The 20,016-nt window shown below is 39.3% G+C and overlaps 1 protein-coding gene across 6 annotated transcripts in view; it reads right to left on the bottom strand.

The window, feature by feature from the left end:
• Positions 1 to 20,016, bottom strand: part of BMAL1 (basic helix-loop-helix ARNT like 1) — a 76,846-nt gene that overhangs the window by 39,631 nt on the left and 17,199 nt on the right. For 4 of the 6 annotated variants that reach the window (XM_089521207.1, XM_089521211.1, XM_089521206.1 and 1 more), the window contains exon 2: positions 5,985 to 6,059. The exons of 1 other annotated variant lie outside the window; for it this stretch is intronic. The gene's annotated coding sequence lies outside the window, so the exon portion shown is untranslated. Of the gene's footprint in view, positions 1 to 5,984; positions 6,060 to 6,881; positions 6,900 to 20,016 lie in introns of those variants that run through there. One more of the 6 variants, XM_089521209.1, reaches the window with a different exon arrangement.

Below are 20,016 nucleotides of genomic sequence, written 5' to 3'. Positions count from 1 at the left end.
CCAGAAATTCCATACAAGTATAGCTGCTCAGATGCACAGCTTAACGCTTTCCAGCCACTTCTGCCTTCCCTATTAAGCTCAGTGTAGAAAATGAAGGAATATAGTGGAGAATCACTGTGAATGGTGAAACCCAGGTGAGAACTTACAGCTATGACCAGAAAACATTTTTCTGTCTCACTGCCACACATGCCCATGCACTTCAATAGCTGGGGAAATGAAAAAAATGAAAAACCATGAAATACTTTCCCACTTACAAAAGTTTCCCGACCTGGTTACTTGGAGAGGACTCTACTGCACACATGATTGGGCAAAAGCCTACTCGCTGGCTTGTGTTCATGCACGATTTCTCTCTCTATACTGGAACACACAGCATCTGAGACTGAATGTACAGGTTTTGAGAATACATTCCAATGGCCTGTTACAGACTGCCAAAATAAAGCTGCTTCAGGTCTCTTTGGAGGTATGCTGTTTAAATGATGCATGGGTCCTAAGAGTCCGGAGGTTGCGCCAAAGCCACACTCCATTCTTAAGCACTGGAGTGCAGCTTTGGTGCAGCTTTCGGATTCTTAGGATGCATGCATCATTTAAACAGCATACCTCCAAAGAGACCCAAAGCAGCTTTATTTTGGCAGTCTGTAACAGGCCAATATATTCCATTTTAAAGATCAAATGTCTAGAAGGATGACTTTTAAAAAAGCTCTTATATGTCAGTTACAAAGTAAAGGATTTGATGATACAGCAGGGGTGGGGAACGTTTGCCCTATAATCAACCCCACCAAGTATAACTAGTGGTAAGGGATTATGGAAGTTGCAATCCAAAACATATGAAGAGTTGAAGGTTTGCCACAGGTGTAATACAAAGTACAAAGGAAATTAATGAGCTAGTTAAAGCAAGGTATGTATTGAATACAATGCTAGCTCAAGTGCCACAATAATAATTAAAAGAGTAAAATTAGATATGAATAAGACTAGAAGTAATAGGAAAAATCTAGAAAAAACCTCACACATAACAGCAGCAGTATATCACTCCAGGATATACACTTTTCTAAATGTGATTCCTCCCTCTCAGATTAGTCAAGCTTCAGTTAGAAAGAAAGCTTCAGTTTTTAAAAGTTAAAATCAGTACACTAAGGAAGGCAGTTGAAGTGGCATAAGCCACTTTGGTTGAATCCTAGTACAGTAGAGTCTCGATTATTCGACATAAACGGGCAGGCTGATAGTTGGATAGCCGAAAATGTTGGATAATCCAGAGGGTCCAAGAAAAGCCTTGAAATCACTATGAATTGCAAATGTATTGAAGTTTTATTGCAGTAACAGTAAAAGTAATGTTGCAGTAACGTTATAGGAATAACATTGTAATGTATAAACAATCCTCTAAAAATGTAAAGAAATCACTGATCAACATTGTGATGTACAATATGTACTGTATAAACAGTTCAGTCTTTTGAAACTGTAAAGAAAGCACTGAGCAGCGACATTGGATAATCCGGAATGTTGGATAATCGAAGGTTGGATAATCGAGACTCTACTGTATTTGGGAAAAGTAGGATAGAAATGAAGGTCATCATCAATCAATCAATCAATCAATCAATCAATCTCAGACTTATAATAGAAAAAGGACATGGATTACATTAAAACATTTAACTGTGGGTCAAAACAACAAGATGTTCTTTGGAAACTGAATAAACAAAGGGTGTGAAACTAATCTCGCTGGAGAAGTCACAACATATTTTAAAAACTGCAATTAAAATGTTCACTTTCAGCATAAGAGAAGTGTAGAAATTTAAAAGTTCCAAGACGTTAAGAACTTCAAGTACTATGTTCATTTTTTGTACCAGCTGTGTGAGACATAATAAAACAATTTATCACTGTACAATTCCTTTTTGCTGTTAACAAAGGGAACTGTTGAATGATGCAACTTCATGAATCTTGTTGGTGACATACACCCACACAACTCAAGAGATATGCTCCTTCAGATTTGCATAGGCACACATATTGCTCCTTTGTGAAAGAGAAAAGATTGGGTGCTAGCCCAAGGGATTTTGCCCATCCAGCTTGAAGCTTTTGGTGCCTTGGAAGTACTGTTTTACTGTACAGCTGTTCCTTGCTATCCCATGGATAGCAAAAAATGCAGGACCTTAAATCCTGTTCTTTTCAATAGGCACACATGCACGCTTGTGCCCATATGCACAGCTGCATGCATGTGTGCCCACTGAAAAAGTCAGGGCTTGCCATCTGCGAAAGCTCAGATCCTCAGATGGGAAGTCTGCGGTTGGCGCGGGCACACTGTATATGTACCTACATGATCTGGAAAAGAAGGTGATTCCACTGTGTAGTCACAAGAAGCACTTAGTCATGCATAAGTCTAGAAATGTTAGTTTAAAAATTGACCCCAAAAGCCTGGGTTGACTTATCCACATGCCAATGTGAATACTGTACTTTAATGCTTATTTAAAAAGAAAGGAATCATCCCCTTCTATGATTAGAATGGCAAAAAGCAAGAGCATAGTCTGTCCTGGGAGAACCTAAAACAAGCACCAGCCTTTAGGGTGACCATGAACAGAATTTTCTAAGTTTTTTGGCATCATTTTCCTTTGTTTTTTCCTTTACATCCTTTGGTATGTGCCATAGATTTTACCCTCAACTTAGCCAAGGGTCATATTGAGATCCATAATTTTGGCCCCAAAAAACCTGTCTTCGACTTATACAGGAAGTCGACTTATAGTCGAGTATACATGGTAAATACAACTGCTTCAATCCCTTACTGATCATGCAACAAAGAGCAAAACAGAAAGATAAAGGGAGAACAGGTAACTCTGTCTCATCAACCACTGCCATCAGTGGTGTAAAAACCTATCTCTATTCTTTATATGTTATCTCTGCCACTTGTCAAATTATCCGATCCATGAACTGGCTGACTGCACAGGTCAAATAGTGGAGGGGCTGCTTTGAGGTTTCCCATCTTTCCAGATTCTGTCCCCCACAAGCAAGGGTGGCCAACTTCTTTCAAACTGAGGCTTGAGTTCAATTTCACAGAAGTTCTTGGGGCTGATATTCAGATGGTGGGGCCTAAGGTAAAAGAATTGGATAAAGCAGCAGCATATTTCATTTTAATACCAGTAATTCCATATGGCATACTTGTCAAACTTTTAGAATGGGAAAAGTCCTGATAGTGAGCACAGGAAGACTGGATTCAGGTTCAGAACTTGAGATTTCCTAGTCCTGTCTACAGCCATTCCCATGCTATTCCAGAGGATTTCCCAGCCATCTGGAACTAATTTTCAGGGACACGAGGGACTACAGAAGAAATTCCCCACTCCATGGGGTAATATGTGTACAATTATGTACATATAATGGAACGTACACATGTTCACATAGGAGTTTCTGGGTATATACTGTTGTTCAAGTATTCAAACTTGTAAAATGACCAGCAGCAGAAATAAGGTATGTTGGTAGTGCCTTTTTTTTTTAAGTCAAGCAATTATTTATAAAAGCACTGTACTGCTACTATCTTACACAGGAATAAGTTTCAGCATGTTCAGGGAGGCTTACATGAAATTTTCCTCTCATTAGAAATAGTTTATTTGTGTAGAACCAATAACACTATTATAATATTTTGTTACAATATTCATCAGCTTGTAATTATAATACAGATTGTGTATCCTTTATCCAAAATTCTAAAATGATCCCAAATCCATAACCTTTTGAGTGTTGGCATGACAGGGCAGCAGTGTAGGAGGCAGCAAGGCCCAGCCACCAGGCCACATTCTTCAGGCTCCCCTGTCTCTGGGGAGAGGAGAGGAAGGAGCTGCCACTGTCAGAGTTGGCTGTGATTTCTGAGTTCCCATTTAAAGAAGACTTGGATATGAAAAACATTGACTGAGGTCCAGGCTCTAGTGATGGAAGCAGGGGGAGAGGAGTGGGGCTTTTTTTTTTTTGGTGTGGGGCCCTCCTCTGGGTCATGGCTGGAGACGGTTGTCAGCAGCCACTGCCACCACATCCCACTCTAGATCTCACTTTCGCTGGGGGTGGCAGTGGATGATCAGCAGCAGAAGCCACCAACTGTGCAAAATTTGGCTGTGAACTTGGCCATGCCATTGGTCTCCCTCCCACTCTTCTCCGCTCCCTGAACGTCAGGTAGCCCAAATAAAGTGTACCTGGCAACCGGGGCTTGCTGTCACCTCAACTGCTGCCCTACACCATTTTATATACCTGAATTCCAAAATCTGAAACACTTCTGGATCCAAGAATTTTGGATAACAGAAACTCAACCTGTATTTTGAAAATTAATTAAAATTCTAAAGGTCAAAATATTTGCTGACAAAAAGTTATTCAAAAAGATGAGGAAAAGAAAGCATCAGGAATCCTTTGGATAACTATACAATTTATGTCTTAAAATAAAACACAACATAGATTGTGGTGAAGTCAAATAAATCAGGTACCTATTTACAGTTTCAAGCCTATCTACCTGTACAATCCTTGGCTGGAATACAACTGTAGGTTCATTCTGCCACTCTCCAGCCTTGTTGCTGAATGCGGGCTGTGTTGAAGGCATTAGCTGCTGTTCTGTCCCCCCATGATCTACCGTAGAAGTTGATGTTTGTTTATTCACACACTCTCCCCAAACTCTATTCATCTTTTTTTCTCCTTGGCGTTTCCTACTTTTTCTAAGAACTGCCCCAAACACTACAAAATAGTGTTCTCAGAATTACTTATGGTGGTTACTTCGGAGCAAAAAAGGGTAGTATTACATACATTGTGAAGGGAGCTACAATTCATGTGCTTAGATAAAACAAACATCTGCTCGTTTATTTATTTGTGTATCTCTATCTTGCCCTCTCTTATTAGATCTCAGGGTGGCACAAAATTAAACAACATAGACAATTTAAAACAATTCCAGATAAAATGATACAATAATTTATATAGGATTAAGGCATACTAAACATAACACCAGGTTAAAACAACAGAAAAGACTAGGACAGTTAAAACCATGAACATGTACACACTAAAAAATAATTAGGTCCAAAAGACTTTTTTTAAAAGATGTTTTAACTTGGCCTGAAAAGAAGCCGACATTGGTGCCACTTGAGCATCCAAGGGGAGGGCATTCCTTACATGGAGCATAGGAAAGGCACTTTACCACCTCCCTCATTCCTACCAGTGGGATACAGAAAAGGGTTCAGATCACAGTTTTTGATCTATCTATCTAGGCGTATATATAGGTATATATATAGAAAGATCTATCTATCTATCTATCTATCTATCTATCTGACAGGATCTGGTGACATTAGGGTATGTAGGCTTGTTTGAATATTGGACTACAACTCTGGAGACCTGGATTTGATCCCCAGCTCAGTCATGAAACCCACCAAGTGGCTTTAGGCAAGCCACTCTCTCTCAGCCTCAGGGAAAGGCAATGGCAAGCTTCCTCTGAACAGATCTTGCCAATAAAACTCCATGATGGGTTCACTTTAAGGTCTCTATAAGACAGAAATGACTTGAAGGCAAACAACAATATCATGCCTAAATACCCTAAGGGAACCACATCCTGTCTGATATTGGAGGCTAAGCAGGATCAATCCTGGTTAGCACTTGGATGGAAGAAAGCCAATGAATATCAGGTGCTGTAGGCTAGATATCAGAGGAAGGAACAGGCAAAACCACCTCTGAGCATCCTTGCCTAAAAAAATCCCTATGAAATCCCTAAATCATCAGGCATCTTGAAGGCACATACAGTGGGAAAGGTGCTCCTTCAAGCATCAAAGTCCCAAGCAATTTAGAATCTTGAATGTTATCACTATCATCTTGAACTCAGACTAGAAGCAAATGAACAGCCAATACAGTTCCTTTAAGACTGATGTTATCTGTTGTCTATATGATACTCTAGTCAACAATTCATAAAAATACACATTTATTATACACAGGTATTGCTGTCTTTGATCTATAATTGGGATTTAAGGGTAATCTTATAACCAGGTACATACCAGAAATACAGGTGCACATTCTCACAAACGTGTGCACTCCCCATTTGTTTTATGTTGTCAGAGTTCACTTGTTTTCTGTAAAAACAGTAATACTGTAATCACTTTACAGAATCTACAACATTACCATTGCTTTAAAAATATACTGTACATCATTTGTAACCTCTGTTGTAATGATTTTTAACTGACAGGACAACAGCTACTTTTCTTTTTTTTACACTGTAAATGAGAGAGGACAGTAGCAATGGATTTTTCTTGTTTCTCCGGGCACTGCACAAAAATAACAGCTACACTACCCTGTTGTAACTTGTAACATACTCTGAACACCCACAGACACACACAGACTGAAGTTCTTCCTATTGTGACCCCGAACTCGTTGCCAAGATACTTCAAGGACTTATTTGAAAGACTGCCATCTAGGCCACTTCCTGATTAGAGTCCTGGGAGAAAGAGAACCAAGCCAACTCATGTTGACATTGTATCGTATTATGCTGCTGCCACAACTCTCCCTTTGATGTTTCATATTAAACATCATCTTGTTTCCTTTGAGAAACAGTGTAAAAATAAGAGGACTGACATATGCGTGCATGTACACAGCCTGCATTTTGATTTGGGGTTGCTTCTTTTGGATTGCTTGTTGTCACATGATTCACTTAATCATGCAGCAAATCAGATCACGAGTGCACAAACACCTCAGTGAGCAAATCAAGGTCAGAGAGAGAGAAGAGGGGAAAGTAGGTCAACTTTAAATGTCTGCTGAGGCACCCATCGGAGAGGCAAGACCTCAACATGCAATGCACGGCCAGCTCCCAACGCTGCCTACAGGAAAATTCAGTGTCACTGTAAAACAATGCCGAATCACAAGCTCACCACAACATGAAGGCATTCTTTTTCAATTACCAAGTCTGTGGCAAGTTTTTTTTCACACAGTGATGAGAGTCATACTTCTTTTGTTCTACAGTCCGAAATGAGAAGGGATAGCCACAAGGATGTACTGTGGAGTTCTGCTTTCTAACAAATATATTTTAATGTTTCTTAAGAACAGAAAATGATTAAGAAACAAGATCCCTGCTAGAGAAGGCTGAGGTCTCGTCTGGTCTATTATGTTGTTCCTAGAGTGGGCAACCCCAAACTGTGAGGAAATGAAAAAGTAGGGCTTGAAGGCAATAGACCCCTCCTGTTATTTTTCCCTAGCAACTAATATTAGAGACATATTGCCTGTAAATATAAAGTTTCAATACAGACACTACACAAGCAAACCTTTTTTTAAATGTTGGAAACACCCCACCGCTACCAAACAAACAAACATACAATAGAAGGAAGAGAAAGAAACTGGAGAAAGATCAATGACTGGGCAAGTGAAAGAGTTTAGAGAAGGAAGCAGGGAGCCAGAAAGAATAATGAGTCCATGACAGCTATGTGGCTTCTTCCATTATGTCTATTAAACATTTTTACATGTAAGTAGTCTACAACAGTTTAGCGTCTATAAAAGTAATTATTATGGAAATTTGTTCATATTTGTACATAAGGAGAGGCAAGTATGTATTCAGCAAATTACTTTTTCATAGATGGCAAATGGAGACAGCTCAGTGCATCAATTATATTTAATTGTTTCCTTCTATGGTAATACTAATGTTCTTGTCGGTAAGCAATGAAGTGCGCCTCAAGAAGGTAACATTGCCATCATGGAGATTTCAAACACTGGAGACAAATCCCAGTATCATGTAAAAAATTGCAGGGAAAGTGGTATTATGTACCATGGCAGGGGGGTTGGACTGGATGGCCCTTGTGGTCTCTTCCAACTCTTTGATTCTATGTACATGTTGCTGTAGACTTCCAGTTATAGAGACTGGTTAAGCACAACTAGGATATACAGAAGAAACTGAGTAAACCTTTGCCATACATCCAGTTAATGCGGATCATTCTCATACCTTTTGATCCATTCTGTGTGAGATTCAATAAATTCCAGAATATTTTTTGTTGCGTGTGTTGTAGTTCAACATCTAATGATGGTTAAAAAAAGTTCCAATAACACCATGAAACTGATATTTGCTTTTTTTCCTGCTGTGTTCTACATTTGTTTGTATTGGGTTTATTAGTGTACATTATTTCCTCATAGTACAGCAAGGGTTGGCAGACTCTGGAACCCAGAGGGCTAAACAAGCTGATTTTTGTCTCCTCTAGAATGTCAGATGGTCACACACAAAAATCTGTCATGGGCACCATGTTTGTGACCATAAGTGGCATCTCATCACATCATTCCTGGTTTCCTTTTATGGTATTTGTGGGGAGGCCTGCTGTTTCAGGGTGGGAACCCTATCCCTCAACAGCACATTTACATGTAATTAAAGGATTCTTCCACTGAAAAATTGAAATTGCCACCACCCTCCACATGGTTTCATGCAATCTATGGACTACACAATTCCCACATCTGCATTATAGAATGAATGAGGCTATATTCAATCTTAGGGAGGGTGGCGGATTAGAACCAGGTAGTGTGTATTCCAAATTTGAGCACAAGCAGACATTTACAGCTGAACATGCTATGTGCAAGCTAGAAAAAGAACAAAACAAACAAACAAAAGGGGGGAGCTGCTGTACTTCAGTCATTCCAAACTCGAGGTCCTCAGATACTTGTCATCTATAACTCCCTTCATTTCTGAGCACTGCCATGTTTGGTATGGATAATAGGAACTGTCATCTAACAATACTGTATGTGGGGTCTGAAAATTGGGATATGTTTCCTAGTTCTTGAAGACTGTTTATCAAGGCCCATTAGTTAGCTTAAAGCATAATTTCTTCTAGAGCCTCACCATTTTCATGTGAAGAACTTATCTGTTTTTTGTAGGACTGGACTGAGATATAGGATAGACCCACTAGGCAAGTCACAAGCTCTTAGCCCCAGGGGAAAGCAATGGCAAACCTCCTCTGAACAAATCTTACTAGGAAAATCCCATGATAGGTTTGCCTTGGGGTTGTCACAAGTCAGGAACAACTTGAAAACACACAACAACAACAACAACAACAACAACAACAACCAGTACAGCATAGTGGCATGCACATCCTTCCCTCCTCACACATGCCAACATATAAAAGGATTCAAAACTATGAACACTAAGATTGCTCAACCCAGAGCAGTTTTCATAAATTGATCATCATTAGCAATGAAAAGTCTCTACAATACATTCTGAGATAATGCAGGTTAAAATTGCTTTTCTCTATAGGTAGCTAAAATTTGCTTATCAAAAAGTGGGCTAAATTGGGGGAATAGGGGGCAGGGGGTTAGTTTAGTTTAGCTTGGGGTTAGGTTTTAGAGTGGAGTGGGCTATGCTTTTAAATGTATGTAATTGATTATTGTTTTGGATTGTATGTTTGTTTTAAAATTAATTTAATTTTAAAAAACTAAATAAATTCTTGCATCTGAACTTGCAAATGAAATAATGCATTAATGTTTCTTAAAAACAAATAATTTTAATTATGAGTGAGAATCCACCAATTACATAAACTAGATATGGATTTTGTCTTGCTGATCCCGATTCAGAAATGTACAATTAACGATTCACATATTTCTGTTTTAGCTGAGATGTTGCTGCTAGCACTTTGCTCATCTTAAACTTGACAAGGTGCATTAAACCTTTTGGCATACCACAGTTTAGGAAAGGTATGAACAATTCCAAAAGGATGCCTGCATGAAAACTTTACAAGAAAAATCTCATATGATTATAACTACCATAAGATAAAATATTAAGCAGCTGTCATACAATTAGGTAAAGCTAACTTAAGTAGAGTTGAATGATTAGCAATTATCTGCTTTCATCCTACTTTAATGGTGCAAGAGTGGAGTAGAAGCTGGTGTTGATTTGCAATCGCAGCAGACTAAGCAAACATTTTCTCAGTGATGGCAGGGGTGACAACTGTCAGGGGTCACATCAGGGGACACCCCCCATGTGTCCTCAGAGGGCTGCTCCATCACAACCTCCCCTGCACAAAGCAATTTAAAAATTGCCCACAAAAGCCCTCAAATGGGCATGGAAACATTTTCACCCAATTTTGGCCTTCTCTGGACCATTTTAGGGCCAGGATTTTTTTTTTTTTTAACATGACCCATCTAAGTCACTTCATTTGGGGGGGGGGGGTGGAGGGGGGATTGAACCTTCTGTGTCTAAAATGACCCAGGGTGAAGCAAACAATATGGCAAAATTGCCCCGTACCCCTAGATGACATTTATGGGCTAAATCTTTTGCCTCCCCCCCCCCCCCCCCCGATCTTGGAGCCTCAGAAGCCATAAAAACAGTCCTGGGAGTCTCATTTGCCCCATGGGCCACATTTTCCCCATCCCAATGTAAAATCTGCAGCCAACAGTGAAAAACTGGTGAAGGGGGGCCCAAACATATCTCCCAATGCAAGGATGTACACCTGCTGTACGCCACCAAAAGAAAGACCCTCTTGTATATCCTTACCAACTCTCTCCCAGAAAGTGGTAGAAAAAACAAAGACTCTCATTTGATGATCTCTGTGGTCAATAATTGTCAATAAATCAAAGTTTTCCACAAAGGAAATATCCTTTTCTGTGCTGAAAATAATATGTGTGCACAGAATTATTTTCTGAATAGAAAAATAAGTTTCGTTTCCCCAAACAAAGATAAGTACATATATCCAAAGCTCTGCAGAATGGCACATCAGTGGTTTGGAACAAAGAAAGAACCCTCCCCAGTTTCTTTCTGTAAAAGTTTCTTGTTTGAGAAAACTCCTGAGAGGATTTTTGCAAGTAACTCCAACAGTGGATGACTATGATTGTGGTACAGGGTGAATGCTAGGCAAAATTACAGTTTGATTGTTCCACCAAGAACACTAACATTCGTCTTCTCACCATTGTTGAGCTCACTTAAATTGAAGTACAGTATTCCCATATTTGTTCTCATGTTCTTCCTTAAATTGTCTAGCTATGGTGTGACAGTCATAAAATGAATAAAGGACTGAGATCTGAGACTAATGGGACGACAAAACAATTAAATCTAAAAGCTATCAACACTTCTGTTCTGCCTTGCAAAATTTATTGAAGAGAATTCTTTCAGTTGACATCCTAATTTACAATATGGCTATGTCTCCCCCTCAGCTATAGAAATTATCTATATGTTGTTTGCCAGTTCTGTACATCTGTTTTTTGTTATTTCTAAATGTAAAATAGTAATTATCAGGCTGCTGAGTGCCTGAAATACATTAGTTCTGCATTAACAACATTTTTCTTCTAGGTAGCATTTATCAATGTGGTTTGATGTTTGAAGTCAAAAATACTGTATAAAATCTGTTCTGAAGATATTCCATTAATAGGTTTTTCCAAAAGTGTGAGGAATGACAACAAAAATATCTGTGTATACTTGTTGAACTAACAGTATTTCTAATCTAGATCAGTTCACAAAACCTAATAGTTCAAAAAGGAGAAAACTTCCTGCTGGATCCCAGGGCCAGCTGAACTACATCCAAAGATACAAACTGGCAAAAGGAATCTGAGAACCCTGACCAATAATCTTTTTTTGTAAGCTTAGGGGTCTTATTAGGTTTTGAAGTGCAATATCATTTCTTACCCTGCTTTTTCTTTCATGGTCTTTTACAGTTTTCCTCTCTCTCTTCTGTTTCCGTATTCGCACTGTATCCCATGGTTTTGATTCAGGTTACTCAATGCTCCCCAAGCAGGAACAAATCCCATTAATCTTATAGCAGCTTTCTCCTTTGTTTCAAAGAGATATCACCTTGGGTTTGGTGTTGTGAAGCCATAGTTATCAGGAGGAGGAGGAGGAGGATAAGAGTGAAAGGATGGAGGTAAAAGTGAAATGGGGGGAGGACACTCATTTAGCTGGTGTTCTACTTGCTTGCTTTTTCCTTCATGACGTGCCAAATACTGATTTTCCTTCTGTTCTTCTGCTAATATGTCTCTTTATTATTCCTTTTTAAGACTTCCTTTTTCCCCACTGGATGGGTCTTTACCGACTGTTCTTCTCTTATCTGTGACCGGGATTCTGAAAATCAAATTGTCTTATGAAACTACCCTCAGTGGTATTAAAATACAACTTTCTCCTTCTTGTTTAATGTTAAAATTAAAGTGAGGAGCCACCCTGAAGCCTTGCAGCTATGGGTAAACGGGAGTGGACTCCACCCCTTCGACCCCCTCAGCTTCGTTTTGCTGTGCCTTCTCTTTCCCTGGTCGTCTTCTCCAAATTCTTATGCGAAATACTGGAATACGGGTTCCTTTGGGTGCTTCAGTGTCTCCCATACCAGGGAGGCAAATTCCCCATTTGTTTTTCTTGGAAAAAAGGTTTGATCTCCCGAAAATCCTGGACTTGTCCTCGCCATCTCAACAAAACACATCCTCTCAGGCTGACGCTCAGCACAAGAAGTCCCTTCAACTGTCTCTGTGGAAGTCTTGCCCCTGGAAGTCCCACCTCCTGGCACTTGGTGGCACCTAATGCAGCAACATAGAGTTTGGGCACTCTAAAAAGTCTCTAAAAGGTTCACCATCACTGGCCTATGAGAAGCAACTTAGGGAGCTGAATATGCTTAGCTTGGGGAACAGAAGGATAAGAGGTGAAATGATAACCATGTTTAAATACCTGAGAGGATGTCCCATGGAAGAAGAAGCAAGCTTGTTTTCTGCTGCTCCAGAGACTAGGACACAGAGCAATGGATTCAAGCTATAGGAAAAGATTCCACCTAAACATTATGAAGAATTTCCAGTGGTGAAAGCTGTTCAACTGCAGAATATATAGCCTCAGAGTGTGGTGGTGTCTCCTTCTTTGAGTTGTTTTTTTTTTAAAGCAGAGGCTGGATGGCCATCTGTAGGGAGTGCTTGTGTATTCCTGCATGGGAGGCAGCTGGACTGAATGACCCTTGTGGACTCTTCTAATTCTATGACTCTATGAAATAATTCCATATCAGTGAATTAAAGTGTTTTGAAAGTCTATTAGAAGTCTTTAATCATTTTCTTACTCCTTTAAGGATAATTCTTTGCAGGATCATTTCTTTCAGTTACAAAACAACACAGAACCAGCAAAGCAAGGGCCGAAACAGACATCTGAAAAAAGCCTGCTTCCGGGAGTCATCAGAACGCGGGGTTTACACGCAGCACACTGCAATGACGCCCAGAGGCTGTTCAGAAGCTAGGTGGCCACCCAAACATGGGCAGATTCAAGATGCTTCAGTGATGTGGCATTTACATGCTGCATGCCGCCAAAGTGTCTTGGAGCTGCCCTGGAGCTGTGGCAGGGCTGGGAAAGTAGTTTCTTTCCCGGCCCAAATAGGAGCAGATCTTTTTGACTCCCATTTGGGCTGGGTTCAAGGTGGATTGAGGACGCAGCATATGTTTGCTGCAGACCCAATTTATCTTTAGCAGTGGCGGCTTTAAGCCAGTCTGTTGTGGCCCCCACTTGAGAAGAAACTGTGATGGAACAAATCTGAGATGATTTTTTGTATTTAGAACCCCAAAGTCCTATAAAACCATCATACATTTTAAATTGCAGACCTGTGCTATTTACCCTATTTCATTGTTTACCTTTAGTTGCACTAAGTATGAATGCCACATCAGGACACTCCAGAGCTCTTGCTGAAAGTAGAAGGAAACTCATGTATAACAGCCCTTAGAAAACTTCAGCTATGAGTTTAACACATTTGCTTCCAAAATACATAATTATTAATGAAAAATACATCATGTGAAACTGTCTTGCAGCAAGTCAGGCCACTGATTTGTCTGGCCTTGTACAGTACTATCTGATCTAATTGGCATCTGGAATCCAAAACCTTAGACAGAAGTCTATGCCATCACCTGTCACATCAGTCAGAACACCCTAGAGCTTTTGCATCAACACATGAAGAAGTAAATTCTTATTGAATGATATGACAGCTGAAACTATACAAAAATATAAGTACTGTCTTAGATTAAACCACAGTTCCGCTGAACCTAAAATTTATCCAGCAGTGAGCCACCAGATGACCACAGTGCTCTTCATATTATGTTTGGCAGACATACAGGAGATACAGAAAGACTGAAGCAGTCACCACAGATCCCCAAACAAAAGATCATGATGGAGAATCTGACCTTGGAGTAGTTTCATGATCCCAGGCCAATACTAGATGGGATCCAAAAACATAAGGCATAAGAAGAGGTTCATATTTCTCTTCCAATCCTGCTCCTTCAAGAATAGGGGGATTTGGTGACTCAGGTAGGAAATAATGGAATATCCAGTAGAGGCACCTTATTAAAGGATTAATTTCTGCAATTAATTTCTGCAATTTCACCCTATGCTCCACTCTATCTTCCTAATTCTAACAATATTATTTTTTTATTGTTGTGTGCCTTCAAGTTGTTTCCAGCTTATGGTGACTCTGAGAAAAGCCTATCAGGTGGTTTTCTTGCCAATATTTGTTCAGAGAGGGTTTGCCTTTGTCTTCTTCTGAGACTGAGACAGTGTGATTTCCCTAAGGTCATCCAGCAGGTTTCCATAGCCACACAGGGATCTGAACACTGGTCTCCAGAGTACTAGTCCAGCCCTCAAATCACTACACAAAACTAGCCCTTATTATTTACATATTTATTTTAAAACTGATCTAATAGTTGACCCTGTGTAACCACATATATTTTTAACCATGAATTCAAATTTCCACAGCTTGCAAACAGAATACTTGGATATACATTGCTACAGAAATTACTAAGGTAATTCAAATATAAGTGTTCAGCAGGATCAGTTTATATGAAGTGTATCCTTAGCAGCATTGTCAATTTCCAGAGAATTAATTTCTTTCCAGGGATTTTGACTGAATATTCCAGTAAATATTGGGGAATTCTGGGGATTTTGGTAAAACATTCCAGGGAATATCTTCAAGGCTTGTTGGCAGCACTGATCCTTAGACTACTGTCAGTCAGCTGAAGTCACACAGACTGCACATCACAGCACAAAATCATCAAGGGGTTCCATTCACACAGGCTGTGGAACCTATGAAGGGAATTATTTCTCATTCAAAATGAAAGGTACATGACAGCTTATATGTAAACAGTTCCCTGAGAATTTTGCCACTTGCAAACCCCTCCTAAACATAATAGGATTATTTTAATAAAAACAACTGTCAGACATGTCAGCTCTACTATTCTATGCCCTCTGGCACAAAATGTGAAGATTAGAATCTAAGATATCATTATGGCCTAAATTCAATTGTTCATTCCACCTAGAATAGACACAATGATTTAGATGCTTAATCTTAATCTCCTTGATTAATAGGTCTACTCTGGCTGGAACAAGTGACTTTATTTGGGTCTACTCATTGTTTATTTTTATATCTGAATCTAGACAAATTGTGGTTAGTTTTAACAATGGTTAATGAAACAAGATAACTTCAAACTGTGATTTATGAAAGTGATTTGATGACTTAACCCATGGCTTAATGAATGAGACATCACTTATCCAGTTCCAGAGACAACAACTGAACACTTCTGATTAAATGTGGGTTTATAAAGTAGAAACAGCAATGTAATAAACCATACAGCTTTTTCCACAAATCAGAAGAAGATGGTTATTTATATATTTAAAAACATAGAAGAGGCATAGCCTTTAAAAAATTCTCCAGATAAATAATCTAAGAATCTGGAAGAAATTAAAATGTGGAAGTAATTGCATTTTATAAACACTGAGAATGAACCGTATCATCTTCCTACAGAAACAGTTGTTTTCAGCAACTATAAACCCACAGTTTTGCACTGAGATTCTCCATAAAGCAGAATAAATACTGCAGGCAGTACAGTCAGCCCTTGGTATCATGGCTTGAAAAATATTCAAAAATACATAAATTCCAAATAGCAAATCTTGTTTTAGCCATTTTATATAAGGGACACCATTTCACTATGCCATTATATTTAATGGAACTTGAAAATTCATGGATTTTGGAATCCAAGGGGGTCCTGGAACCAAATCCCAGTGGATACCAAGGCCAACTATATATTTCATTGCCTGGAAATATAGAGGAGTTTACCTAGTTATACTGAACTAGTAAACCTGGGAAGGTAATTTTTGACATTATTCATTTATAATAATAAAAACCATCAGTTGGCAGTCAGTGTTTCCATATCCCTACATTAATCACTATTCCTTATGCCTATATTATTTATTCTACTGCCAGGACTGGGAAGTCCCTTACTATAATTGTAAATAAATAAAATGCAAGTTTACATTTTCTGTAAACAACTGTTCCTGGATGAAGATGCCCTGGTCAATACTGAATGTTAATCCTTGAAAGATATTAAAACTTGAATTGATAATGGTACTAAGTAAAAGGCTGTGCAGATCGCCCCTGAAGGGGCAGCCTCCAGCCACCTCCATCTTCCCCAGATCGGCGCCACAACAACCACAAGCCACGCTCCCGATCTGGCCTTTCCAGGGTGAAATAACTGTACCACCGCAGCTTTAAGGCATTCTTTTGGGGCTGTGCTGTGTAAACATAGAGCCAGAGGATGTCATGACTCCTCGAACCATGTGGAGGAGTGCACACCATCACACTGCCATGGGGGCGGAATCGGGGTGTGCGTTGTATGGACACCACACCGCAACTTGCCTCCAGGCCAGCCTTAATGGCCGGTCTGCACAGCTCCCAAGTCCTAGAAGTACCCACTAGGCACAGCAGCAAGGCATTTGTAGCTAGATGGTCAAAGAATATTTTATATTTCCCCAGGAAATAATGTAAAAGACTGAAAGAGCTTAAGAAAAAATACTGGAATAAGTATCACTTTTTGTTTAAAAAAATGTTTTATTTTAGAAAATGACAAAGACAGAACGTGAGGTCCTTTATAAAGAATTCTAGGGTTGTTCCATTTGTATTCTCTTTTTCTTTCAAAGAGATTAGAGCAGAATTTTAAGCTAATAGACCTTTCCTATAAATGTCTAACAGCCCTTCCCCAGGCTTGTATTCTCCAGTGTGGTATAACAAATGTGTCATAACTGTTTTTGTTATTTGCAGTTCCTAGAATCTCTATCCAACATAGTTACAGCTCAACACATCTAGAGGGTACTAGATCGGAGAAAACCAACCTTTCTGGAAAATTACGCCCTTTCTACTGCATTAATTTCTTGGGCCCCCTTTTCTGGTGCCACTAAGCTACATAGCCATCCATATGCTAGTTTCCATCTCCTCAGTTATGTTTACTCCACCTACGCAGAAAGCAGCACAGAGAACTACGGTATATATCTTATAGCCTTCAGTAAAATCAGAATTCAACACACTATGTACATTTTTCAGCCTAGCAAGAGACTACAATGGAATCTTCAGCAGGAGAATATATTTTTGACCCACATTCATTGATTAGAATCCCAGTCCATGAAACAGGAGAAAAGTGGTACATCATATATTAATAACCAGTCCTCCCCATCTTCTCTTACATTTCCAATGCTTACTGATTACTGCAATAATGCTACGGCTTGGTTTGTTTTCAGTTATGTTTGTCAGTCACTTTGAGGTTTATTATTATAATGGAACAGTAGATAAAAGTGTAATAAACAAATTTACCAAATTTTCCCTTTTCTTCCACCACCTCGTCTCTCCCTCTCTTTCACTTTCTAACGTTATATCTGCCTTCACCTTAATTAAACTGCTTTTTTCCCTCTCTGAACCACATTATGGATCTCTGGGTGCTATCAGATGAGGCTTTTGATGTGTAAACATGGGCATTAACAAGATTCGAATAGCAACATATTTTGACTGATGATGTCTATGTTTATTTACCACATTTCACATTTTTTCACCTTTTTTCCCTTACCAGAAAAAAAAATCTATTAAAAAAATGAAATAGCTGTATAATACTTTCCAACTGTGAATGTCAGGAACCCTGTTTGGAAGCACATTTTGTCCTTTCTTTCTTTCTTTCTTTCTTTCTTTCTTTCTTTCTTTCTTTAATAATGAGTTCATTCTCTTCTTTGCAGAGATTGTCCCTCCTTCTTTCCAAGAAAAGTGCTATATCAGATATCAGTGGAAATGAAAAATATTGTAGTGGTGGGTGGGTGAGGTTTACTGTAAGGATCAAACACCCAGGAGATCATCACACGGGGTAAGAAGAGATCGCTCCCGTCCTTACCCCGTCCTTACCACATCTGCACTTATCCTGTCATTCTCCCATCAGTAGCACTCATCATTGTATTAACGGCAGTTTCCGTTAATACAAAGTGACTGGGCCATGCCATGTCATTGACGGGAGAAGGACAGGATAAGCGTGATGTCATATGATAATCTCATCATGATCGTGTGATAAGAATGACTGAAGGATGGGATAAGGACACACGTCATCTGATAATCTTCGTGTGATCACACCAAAAGGACGGGAGCATTCCACGCTTTACCCCATGTGATAATCTCCTTAGTCTTAGATATTAAAATCTACATTGCAGAAAAGAATTGGATTTTAAAAGTGTTCGTGCAGTTGCTTTTTAATGTGTGTGTTATGAGCCTTGAAGTCACTTGTCAACTCAGCCCCATCCATTTCTTTTCTTAGACAATACTCAGAATACTCAGAGGTAGTTTTTGCAATTCCTTTCTTTGAAATATAGCTTACAGCACCTGGTATTTGTTGGCAGTCTACCATCAAAGTACTGTACTAACCAGGGCTGACTCTGCTTGGTTTCCAAGATCTGACAGGATCTGGTGTCTTTTCCTTACAATAATTCTGGTCATAGTAAGTCTTCACTTTTAAACAAAGGAATTTTCAACTGTGATATGCATTTCTAGCACAGAGTCACACTTGACTGTTTAAAAGAGTCAGTTTACATTTGTAATTTATGAAGTGGCCAGGGATATGTGCTTCTGAGGAAAAGCCAGAAGTAGCATGAAACAAAGGGGTAACGGAAAGGAATTGTTCCAATCTTTCCTGATTCTCAAGGTGTTTTGGACGTCAGCTCCCAGATGATCAGCATTCTTGGAACTTAAATCCAAAACATCTTGAAGACCACTGATCTAAATGACCCTTTCCTGGCTTTACCAACTGAAGCAGCTGTCTCCATTCATAACCACACTGGCTTATTGCTCTGTGTTGAAGATGACAAAGTGTGTTAAGGGCAGCATTATTACCAGGTTTTTACGCATGGAGCAGAGAGGAAAACTTGAGCCAGCTTTTCCCATCACATTTGAAACACCTATGAATCAAAGGGCCCAAACAGACAGGCCAAAATAAAGCTGCTTTGGGTCACATGGAGGTATGCTGTTTAAATGATGCATGCACCCTAAGAGGCTGTAAGCCATGCCAAAGCTGTGCTTCAGTCCTAAGGACTGGAGTGCAGCTTTAGCGCAGCTTCTTGCCTCTTAAGATGCATATGTCATTTAAACAGCATACCTCCAAGTGGCCCAAAGCAGCTTTATTTTGGCCTGTCTGTTTGGGCGCTAAGTTGCTCTTCCAAGATGTGAATCAAATATAATGTTTGGTAGTATAGTAATAACCTCTCGTGTGATATTTCATAATTTTTCCTTAGAACTTTATATTCTGATATTGAAAGGATATTGCATTTCATCATTCCTCCAAATTTCTGTAAAAATAATTATTTCACCATGAGACCAAGCATTAATCTCTCAGCAAGCTTCTGGAAGTGGATTGTCATTATATCTTCCAATTTTATAAAAGATTTCAGAATTCATCTGAGAAGAGTTTTGGAATGTCTTCTACAATGGGTGCATCTACACGATAGAAATAATGTCATCTGACACTGTGCTATAGTTCTATCTTTTGGAATCCCAGGAGCTGTAGTTTTACAAGGTCTTTAGCCCTCTCTCCCAACGAGTGCCATGACTCACAAAACTACAAATCCCAGGATTCTATAGGATGGAGTCATGGCAGTTAAAGTGGTGTCAAACTGCAATATTTCTACAATGCAGATGCACCTAATTACTTCTTCAGAAAGTGTGACCACCATTAACTAACAACCAAAGTGAAATAGACAACTGCATATATAAATTTTGATTGCTTGGTGTGGACCACAGTGCCACAAAATCAAGCGACACACATATAACCAAATAAGCA

Source organism: Sceloporus occidentalis, unplaced genomic scaffold, assembly GCF_023333645.1.
Source record: "Sceloporus occidentalis isolate IW3139 unplaced genomic scaffold, rSceOcc1.0.p SCAF_4, whole genome shotgun sequence".
Taxonomy (NCBI): domain Eukaryota; kingdom Metazoa; phylum Chordata; class Lepidosauria; order Squamata; family Phrynosomatidae; genus Sceloporus; species Sceloporus occidentalis.
This window is presented reverse-complemented; position numbering and strand designations above follow the sequence as displayed.